Source organism: Caloenas nicobarica, chromosome 1 (genome assembly GCF_036013445.1).
Source record: "Caloenas nicobarica isolate bCalNic1 chromosome 1, bCalNic1.hap1, whole genome shotgun sequence".
NCBI classification, from domain to species: Eukaryota; Metazoa; Chordata; class Aves; order Columbiformes; family Columbidae; genus Caloenas; species Caloenas nicobarica.
Window position 1 is genome coordinate 161,627,241 of NC_088245.1, and position 17,876 is coordinate 161,645,116.

Here is a 17,876-nt window from a genome sequence, read left to right on the forward strand (position 1 = left end):
CACAACCTGCCCTCTCGCGGCTTACTGGAAAATTACCTGGTGCCACTAAAAAGCTGTTTTCTCCCTTTTTAAAAGGTACAGTCTTGGTCTAGCAACCAAGGAAAGTTATGTCCTTGGTGAAAGGAAGGAGCACAGATAAACTTCATACGAAATGCTTAAAAGGAAGAAAGTTGAGCATAGGCACATTACAAAACTGCTGGAGGAAATCCTGTAGCAAGTCTGATTGTAGAGGTTGCTTTTACATGTTTTAATGTTCCACTCATCCTAAACTACAGAAAAGGCATTTTTTATTGCTGGTTTATGCAAGTGTTAGTAAATACCTGCAATCTATTGTTGCATAAATTGTACTGAAGCTATTACTGCCAGGGTGAGATGAAAAGGGACTCTTCTGTCCCATAACTGGAGGAAAAGACTCTCACTGACTCCTAAACCGAAGGAAACAAGGCTGAAAAAACACCGTCTCCAATCTCCACAGAGCCCAGCACACTCTGGGATTTTGGTCCTACAAATCAGTGCAAAGTGTGACCACTGCTGCTGGAGTCAGTGTGGGGTGGGGGGACAGAGCAGTGCCCGTGGGGGTGCCCTGCCCTCACACTGTTGGCAGCGCTGGGCTCAGCACGGGCACCCAAATGGGGACAGGGAGGGCAGTGCCCACCTGGGAGGGGGGACACTGGTGCCCAGGAACCACCTCTGCCCATCGCTTTTGCCTCTCACATTCATAACTGAGCAGTCACCCAGCCCAGCCCGGGAGGGAAGGATGAGGGACCAGCACATCCATCCCCATGGTCACTTTTTACTCAAAACACTTTGCTGGCAGATGGGAGGTGCACTCCTGAATGACTTCAAGCTGAGATGGGTGTAATCATCACCGTCACCCCCCTTTAAAACAACTCCTGCTGAATTAAAATTCTTCTGACAAAAGGGTCTGAATCACATGGGAGCGTGTAACACGCAAATGAGATGTTTAAGCTCTGGAGAGGGAGAAGTGCTCAAAAACATCTTTCTCAGCCTTTTTGTTAGCTAGACCTATGCAGCTTCCAGCTCTGTGTGTCGAGCCTTTGTGTGGATTATCTTTCTGAGGAGTTTAATTCTCTCTAGTCACTAATCAATTGCTCTCTCAACTGGCTGTACTGGATCTGTGGGCAGCTAATGCCTCTTTCTGAGTCATATCGTGGGTCGGGTGCCTAATTTTTTGACTCTGTAGTAAGCTGGTGGCAGCCACATCATCTCTGTCAGTCATGGCCTGTGCCTTTGTGCAAATGATTATCATGAAAATTCTCTGAAGGAATCAGTAAGAACCTGTTTTCTGAATTAAATAAAACCTCATTGCTGACTGCTTAGCTAAATGCTTGAAAATGAATCTGTTCTGATTCTGCCCCTGATTTAGGAAAGAAGCAGCGTAAAGCAACCATATCTTATGGCTATTATTATAAAATTGGAAGTTGCAATGCCATTACTGACCTTCTGCTTCTACTAACTGCTTACTTTACACTGCTTTTGGGAGAAATATTGTGTGCCTGTACTTGTGAGGGGAGGAAAAGAAAGCAGCTGATTCGAAGACTGTCAGCTAAATTCAGTATTGAAGATATGCACTTACAGAACCAGGCATGTAGGCTGATGGCAACTAGGAGGGAAACCTGGTTTCCTAAAGTACCCACTTTGGCCCTTTATGCACTATATGCAGCCAGTTAAGTGCCCTGCACATGGCTGCCTGGAGAAAATCAAGTTACAAGCAAGGCTGCATCTGTGATCCTGCTCTACTTCAGTGCTTCTGAAGCTGAGACACAGCAGATATTTGTTATCCACAGCTCTTTGCTAAAACTACGCTTTCCAAGACCTAGGAGACCAGAAGAAATGGTGCCAGTGCTGGCCATCTTTTTACATACTAGCTCTCTCTTCTTGTGAGGGGGCATCCATTTCCTCTCCTAAAGGATGAAAAACCATGGACACAGAAAGTTACCTCTGTGCTGGGTTTCAGATTAAGCAAATGTGTAAGCCATTGCATTGTACAGGTCCAAAATCATGCACCGATACTAGCAGGTTGGCCTCCAAGGATGACATATGAGAAGCAAGCTCCAGGTATGCACCTAACTGTAGAGTCTGCAGGTCTGGTTCACTTTGCCTGTCCTGATCTTCACCGATCCTGTCTGCACTCATGGTGATGTTACCATCACTGTGTGTTTCCCCTTCAAAGGGTCCTGAGGTCACCCTTGTGCAATGACAGATGAGATTTGCAGACAGCAAGTCAGCTAATAAATGTCATGGTGAGACTGAGAGACCTGGATTTGGGAGTCAGCTTGAACAACAGGTAACAGTGAACATATCAAGCTATTAAGTAAAGAGGGAATAAATGGTCCAGGCTTTTCCACAGCAGATGATGCCTCCCTGTTTGTCTCTCCTCCCTTCACTGCTTCGCTGTCTCTTGCCTGTTGACAAACCCATGAGCCCTGAGCAAGTTTAACAGGCAGAATGGAAAGAAAGTTGGGGCTGACTCCAACCATTGCCCTTGACGGCAGGTGTCTGCATAGAGGAAGTAGTCACTTGATCTCCAGCTCAAATGAAGTCTTTTCAGCCCACATCTTTGCCCTCCAGCTTTCTCACAGATTAGATGAAAAAGCTCCTTTGTCAGCCTTGTGTTTTTACCTGTGGTGGTTCTCCTCCTGTGGTTTCTGATTTTCTGTGGTCATGTAGCAGGGAATTCAGCTGTCTGTTTCGGATATGGTGAATTGTATTATGTGGATTGATGCCTTGGAGACATGTCCTTAAATTTTCAGTGGTGTGACCACAATGTCCCTTCTTGTGGTTTCCTTTACTTGGTGATTTCATTGCTGCATCCCAGGCTGCTTCCAGGCCTGTTTCTCTGCCATCCATCTCTGAGGGTTTGGTCTCGTGGCACCAGTTTTTCACTTCTGCCTTAGAAGAAGGTGTCCTGAGGCTTTTTTTTTTTTTGATGCCTTTTGCTTGAAAACATCTTTCAGTAGCTTCTTTTTTAATGTGGAGGTGTTATTGCTCAAATATCTGTAACAGTTTCAAGGTTGTTTCCTCTGCTTGAGTTAACTCAAAAGCTACTAAACACAACAAATGCTTGGAAGCTGTTATTGTCAGGAATAAGCCTGATGACTGGCTTCTTTTGGGCTGGTTGCCACCGACTTCAGTTAGAGCCTGAAGTGCTTATTAAGCCTTCTTTGTTGGGTTTCTTTTTCATTTTAACTGGAGACTTCCAAATTCCAACCTGGCATTTATCAACAAATTCTTCCACTTTCATGCTGCTGTGTCCCACCATCCCATGGTCAGTGGCTGCTCAGGGTGGGAAGACCTTGCCAAAGAGCTGCTTCTTTTTGTGTTGCTCCAGTTGGCTGTGTATGGCGAGAGCATCAGGAGAGCAAGTGTGCTCAGCCCTTGCAGATGCACATCAAATTTACTAACAGTCTTTAGGACCTACGTCAACAACTGGCTTTGTGGTTAGCAGGTGCACTCTTGCTTGACATGCTACTCTCTTGCTGTTCCCCTTGGCACAGCTGTCCGGCAGGGATGGGAACAAATGGCTTAATTTAGAGCAGCTCTAAGACTGTTCAGATTCGTGTCACATCTCAGGGCAGCTGCATCTCCTCCCCAAGCCTGGAGACGGGAGCATCAACGAGATGTAGAAAGCCTGCTTCCTCTGCAGATGTGTCCACCCACTTGGTGTGCCAAGCCCCATGGATTTAGAATTCAGCTCAGAGCTTTGAACAATACCACTTGTGAAGACAAAGCACAATCCTTCCTGAGAAAAGAAAAAGCTGGATTTTTAACAGAAGAAAAAACCATCCTTTTATTCAGGCCAAGTACACTCTTTCCTACCTCCTTTTCTTTTCCTTCCAACTTTTTCCATGTGTAGTGTTAGGATAAGACTTATGGTTTTGCAAAAACAATGAATGCGTATGTTTTTAATGTAGGATTTGTTGTTGTTAAATATAACCTCCCAGCTAAAAAAAAATCTGATCAGGGACATGACATATGGAGAGAGAGATGACAGAGCTCAGTGCTCATTTAGACTATGTCTGTCTGCTGATAAGAAAGAAGTATACCCTGGTGGCTGTGGTAGGACAGACGAACAGAAAGATAAAAGGTATATTTCTACTTAAAACTGAAAAAGGAGGAAAAAAGTTGTACTTTTCATTTCACTCTTCCCTGTATCTAAATGTTTCAGCTTGGTCTGGGGATTGCCTGGTCATGTTTTTCTGATGTACACTTAATTGTGCTATTCAGACAGCTGAATTTGCGTCTGCTCATCACAACCACTTGTCTCATGCTCATTTTTGCCTTAGTCACTGTCAGTCATTCAGTATCAGTATGGTTTTCATCTGGAAAACACATCTCTAGGAGCACTGTGCAAAATTTCTCCCATATCTCTAATATTCTACAATTTATTTCATTTAGAAGCAAGGTAAAGGCAGGTTTTACAGAGCAATGGGAATGGGAATGGGAATTTATTGAACAACAAAAAGACTACTTGGAATATTGCCTTTGCCTAACAAGTTCCAGTAAATTCATTTTGCAGCCAGGGAATGTCAGATTTCTTTCCTCCTGTCGTGATTTGATCGTGGGGAGACAATCAAAAACCGTGGCAGATGTATTTTCCTTAACCCTCTTCCCCCCTCCCGTTTTCCACCCCTCCTCTCCTCCCCCTTTTTCACTAAGGACAGGCGATTTTGAGAGGAAAGGAAAAGAAGAACAGAGAGAAGAAAGCTGGAAAATTTGAAAACGTTTTACTAACGCTACTAAATAAACATAGAGAAAAATAAAGCAGAACAAATATTATAGAACCAGTCTTGCAATTCCCAGCAGCTGCTTCGGCAGGATCCCTCAGCCAGCCAGAACTAGATTCAGCTTGTCACGAGGCCTCAGCTTGCAGGGACAGCAGAAAAACGCAGAGACGAAGCAAAGCAGCAGGAGACCCAGCAGAAGAGAGAGAGATTCCCTCGGATCCACCTTTTAAATCCAGGAAGTCGTGAATGGGATGGAATACTCCCATTGGTCAATTTGTGGTCACCTGACTCAGACCACCTGCTCTCGTTGCCACCCCCCTCAATGACCCAGGACACCTCCCACATTCCATGGAGTGTGTGGTGAAGCAGCTTGCTCTAGAATAGAAAACCCTTCATTTTCAGTTGTGGCTGTGGCATGGTGAAAGAACTTTGAAACTGTTTTAGGGAGGGGTTCCTCAAATATTTCAACATTTCATGGTACTATAACTACACTACTCATGCAGCAAGAATTACTGAATTGAGAAACAGAGTTTTCCAAGGTTCACAACAGTTGAGAAAAGAAAAAAAAAGTCTCAAAATTTCTAGTGTGCTTCCACTGCAGTGCAGGATTGTCCCAGCTGTACATTTTGTGCTGGGAGATGCCCAGAGTTTCACCTTTGCTGGTTCCTCTGGAGACTTCTCCAGCCTCCCTCCTCTCCTCCACATTGCTTGCCTTGTCCTTTTGGCTCGCTCTGCCTTGCTTTGCAAATGTATCTATTTCACCCTCCTCTAATTTAGCTGTGAGTATTCATAAGAGTGGGAGACAATAGAATGAGGCTTAAACCTAGCTGTATTATTAAAAAGCACTATAAAATGTGTAGCACAAGTGTTCTCCCATATATTAACCATGGAAGTTTTTACCATCTAATGAAGAGCTTGTGAAGAATTTCTGTATTTATATTAGTTTTATTGATTGTTTTATATTAATGGACGTCCGTGCCAAAACTGTATAAATACACAATTGAAGAAAACCAGTAACAAAAAAAAAGCCAAGAAAGAAAAACTTCATCCCAAAAAATAAAATCAGAAGCCATACTTGGCATCTTTATCTTTAAGAGTATTTTTACTGATACTGACCTCAAAATTTTCCTCTTAATTCTATTATTCGGTGGCTCCTGGACTTCTCCCATTTTCTTCTCCCCTCTCATACTCACCATCTTCACAATAATTACAAGTATCAAAGCTGGCTTGTTGCAGTAGGTTAGTCCTGTCTCCGAGCCCTTCATATTTTTAATGTCCCCTCCCCAGAGCCCCCATCTGCATGGGTTGCCCAGCCCTGCACTCCCTCCCATGGGTCAGGCTTGGTCAGGTGAAGCTGATCTCAGCAGTGAGCACCATCCATCACGTGGAGCTGCACAAAGATGAGCCATTATCTCTCTGCTTATAGGACAATACATTTCCTCATGCAGGTCCAAATTCTAGGGGAGTTTTTTCTTGCGTTTACATCACATTGCACATACTTGATACCTGCACATTTTTTTTATATTAGCTTGGTATCTGTATTTGATGTTATACCTGCTATGTCTGAGCTTAATAACATTTTCTGGATTAGTGCCACTGGATTAGTGGCAACAGTTGATTTGATTTATTAATGTTTGCCATGTATACTACCCAAACATTCAAGTGAGTCAATATGCATTTCATAGATGCAAATATGATATTATGTTCAATAGTGTATTAAAACAAGAGTGTGCTAATAAATTTAGTAAAGGCCCATAATTTAGTATATCAATATAATTTTAGTGTGAAAGGGTGGTTTTCAAATATCATCTCTAATAGGTAAAAGAACAGACCAGAACCTTTACTTGCCATTCAAATAAAAACATCTGTTGTTTTTAAACAGTTAGCTAGTTATATTTTCACTTTTTAAAATACTTCTCATATTTCATTCTCCTTGAATTTTATTTGCATTCTGATGAGACAAAAAAATCATAATACACTTGCAGTGTTTCATACAGTCATGAAACAAATATCAGAAATCTGGCAGCGAAAATGTTCGTTATAGTATTTCTAGACTAAAGGGATTCAGTGGTGTTTGAATAGGCAGCCAGGTTTTGGACACTTAACTGAATGAAATCTCTAGCAATTCACATTTTCCTTCTATTCCAGCAGGATTTAAAGCAAGGCACCATTAATTAATAGAACCTTGTGATAGGTGCCTAAGAAAAGACTAATAATTAAAAGGAGTTATTAATTGTCAAATTTTCCATGACTCACAGAAGACTCTACGCACCATTGCAGGTAAGGTCTCTTCAGGCGCATAGCAGAATTTTAGCCACTAAGCTCTTCTATGATAGGCAATTGGTTTTTTTGTCCTTGTAGGGCATGAAACATGCACAGCGAAGTTTGCCTTGCACTAAGAAAATAAAGAATACTGAAAAAATATTACAACCTGGAAATCTTTCTTCAGACGTGTAAAACTACAAAATATTTTTTGTTTGACAACTCAGTGTTCTGGTCTAGAATGGGGAACACAGCAGTCTGCTCTGAACAAGTGAGTGCATTCGCAACCCTGCTCAACTATTTGTTGACAAATACTATTATAAAACGAACTGGTCTCTCTCAATTCAGCAACAGACACCCCTAGAAGGTAGCAGCCTTCATCTATCTTAGACACCTAGCTTGGGTACCCAGAGGTAGGTAATAGAGTGCCATTGGAGATGCTCAGCAGTGCCATGCATTGGCTCCAGCCCCTATCCCAGAAAGGGGTTTCTTGCTGCTCTGCATATCTGCCAGATATGCACAAAAATATTGGATGCAACACAAGCTGTGACTCAATGAGATCCACGAAAGTGTCCAGTGCCATTTGAGATATCCTAGAAAATCCAGGGCATAATGAGTAGGACTAGAAGGTGTAGACACAGGATTTACAACAGATCCAGTGGGAAGCTGAGCAGAACCCTGCAGTACCCAGAATGGCAATGATGCTTTTATTTATATTACAAAACCCCGCCCGAGGGTGAGATTCAGTTCATTCAAATCTAGGTTTGTACCCGGTTAGGATGAGAGACTCAGGTCACCCAAATTTAGGTAATTGATTCTGTTGCCTAAACTTAGACATTGAGTTTAACTCAAAGTTCTCAAGACCATCCCACCTGGGCATCCAGCTGCCAGTCTGGAAGGGTGCAGTGCCTCTGCAGGTCCTGTGCCACGTCTGCTGGCTCTGGACAGGTGTCTCAGCTAGCCTAAGCTCTTTCAAGTGACACCAGAGAGCAGTGTGTAGGCAGCTGAACCAAACCCTTAAACTAGAACCGAATCAACAGAAGAATTTTAAGGTGGCCGTATTGACAGTTTAAATTCCTCGTATGAAATCTTAGGCTCCACTGCAGGAATTAGAATAAGTCAAATTAAAATGAAGAAGCAGACCCCTCTCGTTCACCAGATCCCACATTTCTTGAAGAACAACATTGATTTACATTTTAAGACTCTTACGTCATGGGTAGTTTTATGTTAAAAAATGGTGTTAAGTTGCAACAAAATGCTAACATCATATTAGCTCTCAATCTGATTAACTCAGAACCTATAAGTAAGTGAAAATAACAATTAAGTATAATTTTTTAAACTATCTTACATATAGTCACAGAAAACTCTCACATTTTACAAGAGAATAAGTAAATAACTACTGCCTGAAATTTCATCCTTAGATGTCATGACTTTTGACACTTCCACAATGTTCTTCACTTCTCTGACAGATTCTAGGGGAACATCACTGGTACATAAATATAGCTGGAAAAAGAATGCTGTAGAATGAACTCCTCATAAATTATTTTAAAGATTCATTTTACCTCATGATTCTCCAGTAGCTGACAATCATGGGATTAACATCGCTGGCCTGCAGAGAGCACTTTTCATTTTACAGCCAAGAAACCACAAGACACGAGGCAGGTGCTTACTTCAGATATTTATTGTAGTCCATCAGAGAATATCAAATCCCTGTTTTCAAACCACCAATATACATTGCCTTCATGGTGTGAGTGAAGGGTGATGAGAATGAGAAGAACTGATGAACGATTTAGATTTGTTTAACACATCTTGGATAAAAATGAATTGGACAATTTTAAGTCAGAGCAGTTATAGTTTTATTCTTTATATGGTAAAGCAATCTAACAAAACCAATACCATAAAAATAACTAGAATGAATAAGGCATGTCAAAGTCTTCACTGAGGTGTCAAGTATATATATATATACATACAGTACTGAATATTAAGCAACAGTGTAAAAGATTGCCCCACACTTTATTACTGTTGTAATTATGATCTAATAAAGTAAGTGTCATCAGTGTTATTTGACTGATAGACACTGAGGATATAAGCGCAAATTTAAATGGTTATGTCAAATTGTTAGATATACTTCTCCTGATGCTGGAGCCGATGGCAAACTCTCACTAGCTTCGGTAGAGGGAGGACCAGAGAGGCTGGGGAAGGCGTTTCTGATCCTCCGTTGCATAGTCCTCACACAGCGTAAATTACATTGTCCGGATTGTGGTAACACTTTTAAACTTTGGGTCGATAGGAGAAGTTACATTGGGGAGTCCTTATCCATACAGCTTGGGAATGGTTACCTCACTAACAATTACTACTTCTGATCACTTGGATTAATGGACTGCATGCCAACCACCTCCTATGGCACCGTGTGTGTCTGTAATGGTTTATAATCTGAAGACAGTCGTGAATCATTCACGTGGCTTATTATACCATGATGCCCGGCCAAGGATCCTTTGTACTGTCAAAGAAAGAAGTAGGGGCAACATATCATATATGCACCTACAGGAGGTAGAGAGAATATGTTTCCCTATTTCTGTCTGTTGATAGTATAGACAGTCCAGATCTTATGGTGTTGGGCGGCAGATAGTTTGACTCCCTCATTGCTTTCTTGATGTTGCATGCCACAACAGCTGCTGCAGCTGGATACCTGTAGTAGATGGTTTGCATACTTCTTTGCATTTTGCATCAGTAAGACTTTCCTGACAAACAATCTGATCTTTTCCAGCTGAACTATTGCTCTCTCTGTGTGGAGAGCTGATTAATTTTAGATTCTATATTCTAATGCTTTACCAGTCCAGTTACGGCAAGATTAAAAGAAAGGTCAATATACCCTCTTGTTTAGCTGAGAAAAGTCTCTTTATTTCTCATTACAAAGATAACTGGAAAAACTGCGTTTTCTAATATTTTTAACACAGCGCTTTTGTGGAGATTCACTGGTAAAGAGTTTGCTGTGATTTTGAAAAGAATATCCTTAAGATCTAACACTCAGAATTAAGCTTTCATGTAATGATCAGAATTTTATGCCATGACGCCTTAACAGAAGCAAAACTTTGGCTAGTAATCAGTGACAATCAATTAGACTTTCCAACAAACTGTTGCAAATTTAAAATATGCACATGAATAAACAGTAGAATAACACTATGAGAGAAATAACTTGCCTTACACTGTCGTCAATGAAAATACGTATTCATTAATATATGTATACTATGAAGCAGGGAAACTAATAAGGTACAATCTGTCTGAAAAGCATTATGTGGATAACATTTGCAGGCAAAAGGCAGGGCAAATAAAATTAATCTTTAAGAATGCTAGTTATTGTCTCAGTCTGTTACTGAAAATTAAAATCCTATCCTAACTCTCAAATGTGTTGTAAGCACTAAAAAAGGATTTTTCAGTAGGCAGCGAAAGAAAGTATTGATTTATAAAATAAAATGTATCGCCTTTTTGAAATGCCTTTGTCTAGTAACCTAATATTGCACCAGGCAAAATTACCTTGGCTGAGCAGCAAGGTCTTCTAATGCCTTTATTTCAGGAAGATGCATTACAAAAAATGAGTTTAATAGGGGGTCATTCATTATCTAATAGTAATTTTAAGGTACATGAAAGAAGCAGGCGCAGCACTACTAATATATATATATGTAAATGACTGTTAATACGACCCTTCCAACAAAATATCCCTGCAGTCACACTTCCTTTAGTAATGGACAGAAACACAGCAGTTTATGGTTTAACTGTTCTGTGATTTCCAAATATCGTCTTTAACATCTTTGACATGACAAACTGTGAAAGAAACAATCTCAAGAAACACAGAATTGCATTATAAGTCTTGAGGGAAGAAATGGTATTTACATTACTGATCACTGCTTTGTGAAAACCACATTAACTGTTGTGCACTGGACTTGGTAAAGACTCAAGGGGAAATGGAAAAGCAATGGGCCGAACAGTACTGTCTGAGATTGTCTTGAAAATGCCAAACACTTCCCTCTGTTTTATCCACAGGGAAATCTGAATGCATTTTACTAATCAAAACTTTCTGGAGGAAAGTGTGTGGAAACTAAAGATGTGATGAAAAGACCCTGTGGCTGTGGGGGTAATCCATTGGGTATCGTGTCATGTCATTCTTGGGTGATGGACAGAGGCAGTATGATTATAAATCTGTAATTCAGTTAAAGGGGGTCAGATGATACCATTAGAAGCAAGAGCTACTTTTCGTGGGTTATGAATTCCAATTAAAAAAACCCCCAAACACCAAATAGGATGATGGTTTTGATCATCAGTATTTTACAGTATTTTACCCAATTCATTTTTGAAGCAAATATTTTCATAAATATAGAAAAGTCATCATGTAACAATTATTGTAGTCTGAAAGGAAGGAGGTAGGGCTTCTGAAAAGCTCCATGAGCTTTTACAAGCTTTTTTGTGTTCAAATGAAAAACAAGAAATAATGAAATTCGTATCAGTAAAGCCCTCAAATACTGTGAGCGAGACACCATCTAGGTTTCTGTTTTTATCTGGATAGTTAAGTTTTTTTACATGTTCCTTAACAGTACCAGTAGATGTTGCCAAATAATTTCTGCAGAGTCACGCTTTCCCACAGTTATTTCAGAAAATCACAACACCACTTACAGAAACACAAGCTATAATCATCTCTAAAGCACAAGTCCCTGCCTGGGACTCTCCTTGTTAGGTCAGTGTCAAGTATGTGGTAAATGGAGTCCCTCCAATACTTTTTATAGCCTATGCACTTGAAATTACTGACTTGTGGTTGTGTTTATAGATGTATATGTGTTTATATATGTAAATAAATGTGTGTACAAGCAGAGAGATGCATGCTCTCATATACTTTGTGACAGTGCCATTCTCAGAAATGCAAAAAAGAAAACAGAGGAAAAGCGGAAGACCTAGAAAACTGGGCACTGAATGGGTGCTTTACAGCTCAGGCTTTGGGTTTCTGCCACATTTCAAGTACCAGCCCCTCAAAAGTAGGTTGGGGAAAGAAAAAGGATTTCCTCATGGAGTCCCAAGAGGTGGCAGGAGATAGAGACAAAGCTGCACTTAATTATTTTCAGTTTTTAAAAAGTTATTTGCTGACATAACAATCAGCTATTTTGCAAGAGGTGTGTTAGCGGTTTGTCAGTATAAACCTCTGTATATTAACCTTGCTTTCTCTACTGACCTCTTAGAAGATGTGTATTTTCCTTTCATTGGTGCAGTAAGGGCTGAGACTGACAAATGACTAAGTGTATGAATGATTAAACCCGAAGGGCAGCTTTATCACGGTTCTCACTCTTGAGGCACTGTATTAATCTCCTTTCTGCCCTTCAGTGATGTGCACCTTACTCCTCGCTAACTTTGAGCTGTCTTGAGCCCTGTGCACTGCTTTCACCAGCCTTGGAAAGGCATCTGAGATTTCAGGAGAGACCTGTTTGAGCTCCACATCTTGGTGCACATGTGCATGGAAGGCAGTTGCCTTGCGCGTTCGTAGGGTAGTTGACAGGTTTAAATGTCTTATAAGGAAGAATATAAACTTAACAGCACTGTGCAGCATTCAGAACAATGAATACTTGTTGGTTTTATGTCTTGTTACATCAGGGTTGGTTTGGCTCAGAAACAAAGTCATCGTAGCATGACTTCCCCAGGTGGGATTCCTCTCCATGCTCCTCGCTCCAGCACTGGCATGAGGGAGAGGCACCATTGTGCCAACAAGGAGAAGGATGGGACAGAGTCTGGGCAAAACCTGGATCCCCCGTCTCACAGGTGGCATTTATCTCCAGGCACTTAAGCGAGGTGCCTACATGACAGGCCTTGTCATCCCAGGCTGCCTGTTTAGAGAACACAGATAAGTCCCTTCCCACATATGGAGGTGCCCATCTCTTTTGGCTAGCTGTGGAGACCTAGAAAGACAACCGTGCTGAGCAACATGCTCCCTGAAGCTCCTAGTGCTAGGTGGGGTGACCTAAGGCCCTAAGACACAGCCAGTTTTCATGAAGACAGATGGGGTGAGAGGAGAAGGAGTTGGTAGGAAAGGATTTCAAGCCTGAGAGAACGTAGGGATTGCCCATCAGGAAAGTCACGGTGCTCTTGGCACTGTCACCTCTTCTTGCTTCCAAGCTCTAAGTCTACAAGTGGACTGAAAGTGCATTTACAGCTAATAAAGCGGAGCTATCATAGTCTGTCTATTGTAGTTAGCAATTGTAAGGCTGTATATGACTGTAGTGGAAAGAAAAGTCTAGTGTTGCATCCGAAGTAATTATTATAAAAGGCTATATACAGAAATAAATTCATTGCATTAGCCCTACCAAAAGTGATTTAAGGCATTTTGCACAAAAAATATTGGGCTCAGTGAAGCTTATTTCACAAATGTATCAAAATGATTGTATATGTTTTTCTGTTTCTGTCCATGGTACATTACTTCTCTGAAGTTACAAAGCCATAAAGAATCTTTTCCTTAAAAGTTCATACTCTGCCTTGCAACGCTGCTGTATATATATATATATATACACTGCCATATGCTGCTAAATACTGTATCTTTGTAAGTAGTGCTTGGCGATGAGGGAACTTGAGATTTTTCTCCAGCTTTCATTTTAATTGGAACTCTCCCCAAATGGAAGAAGTTTCAGGTATGATCTATAAACAGAATCCGTAGGTTTTTTTCCATGTCAGATTAGGTTGAAATGTTAAAGTCAGATCAGGAGAAAAGCAGGTTTAACATTTAATGAGATTTTTTTCAACCCGATCCTATTTCTGTCTAAAATAAATTTTATTCTAAACTTGACTTCCATTCAAATATTGCCACTATCAATTCACATTGAACTATTTTAAATACTAGCCTAGAAATATAGTATCAAAACTGGAGCTAACAATTTGCATGCTTTCAAGCAATGTTCATATGCCTGGAGTCATAAAAGTTTAACAAGCAAGTATAAATGTCAATTGATACCCAAATCAAGATGTCTGACCTACTTAAACAACACCCTTTCTTTGAGTTTGATAAATGTAACAAAATTGCTAGTGGAAATTAAATTATATTGCTCACCAACAAAATAAAATAACCTGGGAGGAGTCAGTATATGAATGTCCATCAATTTATGTAGTCTGACATCCCTGAACATCTGAATGCCAATTCTTCATTTGTATATTTTTGTTCAGATTAGGTAAAAGTTGAAAAGAAGCTTCAGAATATTTTGGAGATGCAAGTGCTCCTTTCTCTCCCTTCAAGTACATGCACATATTCACAAGTTATTTACAAAATATTCTTGCAGCCTCAAACTCAACTAATATCACAAAGCTGAAATCTGAACTCCTCTGACTTCTCTTTAGGCAGATTTTTAAAAGTGATCACGACTCTGTAGCTCTTACAAGCAGACTAAGGTTGACCGACTACTTAAAATTAGTCTTTGTTATCTAAAGACTGAAGCAGTTAATCTGTAGTTACATTACATGTGTATAACATAATATACACATAGCCAATGTGAATGTAAATCAAATGAAGCCCAGAATGTCAAAATAAAATAAAAGGGAAAAAAAAAATCCAACACCAAACCTCAAACCAATCAGTTACAGAACTGACATGAATTATTTCGTGATGTTGCTACCTGTTCAGTTAATCTTGCTATAGAAAATCCACAAGTTCTTTGCCATTGGCCTTGCTGACTCATCAGCACAGCAGACAAAAATGAAATAGAATCTGTATGCTACAGTTACAAGGAAGAAACAGAAATTTGCCACAACTGAGTGAATGAGCCAAAATGTCGTCTGTAAACTCTGATTATATAGTCAATTAAAAATAGTCATGAGGATTCATGTCAGATGATCAAGAACATACACCCAATGGAACATATAATAGAACAGCGAATAAAAGCTAAAGGTGGGGTCTGATAAAGTCTGAAAAAAACCCCCGAATAAGTGAACCAAATCTCTTTGTTGCTACATCCTCTGCTTGAAAGGAGAAGAATTAAGTGCTACCAAAGGCACAGAGACCCGTGGAAGTGAGATAGAAAATCCAGTGAGCTAAAAATGACTGAAAATACAGTGCAGCCTCGAGCAGAAAATGGTCATAGGGACACTGATCACTCAAAGATAGATGTGACATGTGGTAATATACAGTTTAGTAGAAAATTTACTATGTAGACGGCAATGTATTGTGTAACTCGATAGCAGTTAAGAATGTATACAATGGGGTCAGCTTAACTAATAGAGATAACGAGAGCCTGCGTCCTTGGCGAATGAGGTAACAGGAGCCTCCAGCACTCAAGGAGAAGGACCTGCTTGGATTCAACCAGGTCTGCTGTGGCACAGTGTGTTAGTTTTGATGAAACATTTATTTTGAAAGATTTTTCAGGCCCAGGATGTTACTTTGAGGTGAGGAATTAGGAGAGGAGGGAGGAGAAAGAGCACAGCTGACCTGTAACCTGGTGTTTGGGGTATTTAGTGGAAAGTGGGAGACCTCTACTAAACCTTGGCTGAATGACTGGAGTTTGTGTGGGAAACTACGGTGGGGGGTATGGGAGCAGAAATTAGCCTTGAAGATATTAAGGTCTACCCATGAGAAAGATGGGAGTAAAGGAGTATCCGGAGATATTAAGGTGTACTCGTGAGAAAGAGAGCAAAAGAATAACATTGATGTTAGCGAAATTACCCAGTGATATGTTACTATTGCAGCCTGTAACCAATAGCAAAAAGACACATGAGCTGGTAAAGACTATGTAAAAAGGTGTTTGTGGCAACAAATGGAGACTGCTGTTTGTACTTAAGAAGAACTTTGTCTGTGTCGTTTGTCTGTCCCAATTGTGACAAGTTTGGGCTTGAGAAGAAAACTCACTAGATGCATAGTGGAATCGAGTTATTTTTGTGAGACGTGAAGGACTTTCATGCCTGCATAATGTATATTTTTAGGAAACAAGGACTACTGACACACAGCATTCTGGTTTAGGTAGTAAGCTCTTCCTCACACACTGAAAGATACAGAATTAGTCAGCGTACTTGGAAACTAAGAAGAAAGAGAGAAACCTTGCTGCAGACTACAGAAACACCACTGACTTGTGAAGCACTATTTGGGTCTTTGCTATGTCCATGAGTGGATGGTTATAATTAGAAGATCATAGACAGGAGGTTGAAAGGATGTGCTATACAGCTGTGAGGAGCACGAGCTGCCCATCATGGGATTCTATTATTAATCCCCCATGGTCATATATCTGCTGTGTCTCACTGCGAAGTCACTGCTCCTGTCGTTCATTCCTCAGTTTTCTCTCTAACCATCTTGGAAGGGCACACTCTGCTATTGGCAGAGACAATTTGTGTGCCCAGGAGGCTCCTTGCTTCAGGTGACCTGTGTGGGTGCTCAGCAGAGCTCTGGAGAGGTATAAAAGCAGCTCCAGGAGCTGAGAGCAGCAGAGCTGGTGAAATGGCTACCCTCTCACTTTGAAGAAGGGAAATTTCTTTCCAGCTTCCCCAACACTGGGAATCGAAAGCCATATACTTTGTATTTTTTTCAAGGAAGAAAATCATACTGATTTGTATTTCAGAGGAAGTAGATTTGTCTTCCCTGCTAATTTGGCTTTAAAGGGTCTTCAGAGATACTGACGGATGGTACCTCACTATATGTAAATAGTTGCCATTCTGTACCTCTTTTCCACTAATGCTGAATCTAATCCACCTCAGGAAAAAAAGACTACTTCTTTTGGTAATGCAGCTGTTCTTAGTTTGATAAACAAACTACACCGCTGGATGCTGCCTTGTGCTTAAAGTATGAAGCGTCACAGATTTCCTGGTGTCAGAATAAAGGAGGAAAAGCAAAAAGAAATGTGTTGGTGTGTTGGTCTTTTTTTTTTCCAAGTGTGCCATGAGAAAAGCCTTTCATGTATGTTACACTTCTAAGTGTCAACTCTACATGATTAAAAATAAAGTTGAAATGAGAGCTGACTGAAATACTGACCCATTTTCTCGAAACTATTCAACTGTATAGACTTCAAGCTATGGACAAACTGATGTGACTTTCTTCAACCTCTGGATAGTTCAAAGACCTCAGCTGTGGAGAAGCTGGGCAGAAATACTGAGATGGCTTTGGAGTAAAGTTAGGAAACTTACAGGTGAGGATGCTAATGTCACCTCTTTTATGAACAATGTTGCTGTTCTATTGAGAGTCAGAAAGAAATCAAATATGAACAGCTTCCAGAAAAAAAAAGGACTTGCTTTTTTCTCTCTGATTACAGTCAAAATCTTTGTTAATGACAAAGCTCTCATTTGCTTTGTCATGGGGATGGATGCACAAGTTTGTTATATGAACACTTGGGATGCACAATCAGAATTGAAACTATGTAGTCAGTTTAGTAGAAAAAGCAGTGAATACTGTAAGCGAACGCTTCATGTTACATTGGCAAATTATTCTGAAGTGATTGTATTGGTCAGCAGATTTGAATAGGATAGACTGTTGAAAAATGTTCTGACTGAATCAATCTGAGACCATCTCTCTTGCCTGGTGCTAGAAGTTTATTTTAAAAATCAAAGTTCTTGGTTCTCTATTAGGTCTGCTATGCTTTTAAACAGATGAGAAAATGGTTAACATCATATTGTTAATCTTTCATGATCACTGTTGCCATGGAACTCTGATCTTTATCATTGTTTTATCAAAAAAGGGTCATAATTACACGTTAGTATGATCCTCACAGTCCATGTGAGTAGCTGCAGTGGAAATATTGCCCCGTTCAGTGCATCGCTCGCCCTAATTTTCTTGGAAGTGTGCATTGCTGTGTCCATTGTGTTTTGACAACATATTCTCAGCCCCACAGCTAAGTCTTAGCCTTTGATGGTTGAATTTCACTTTGA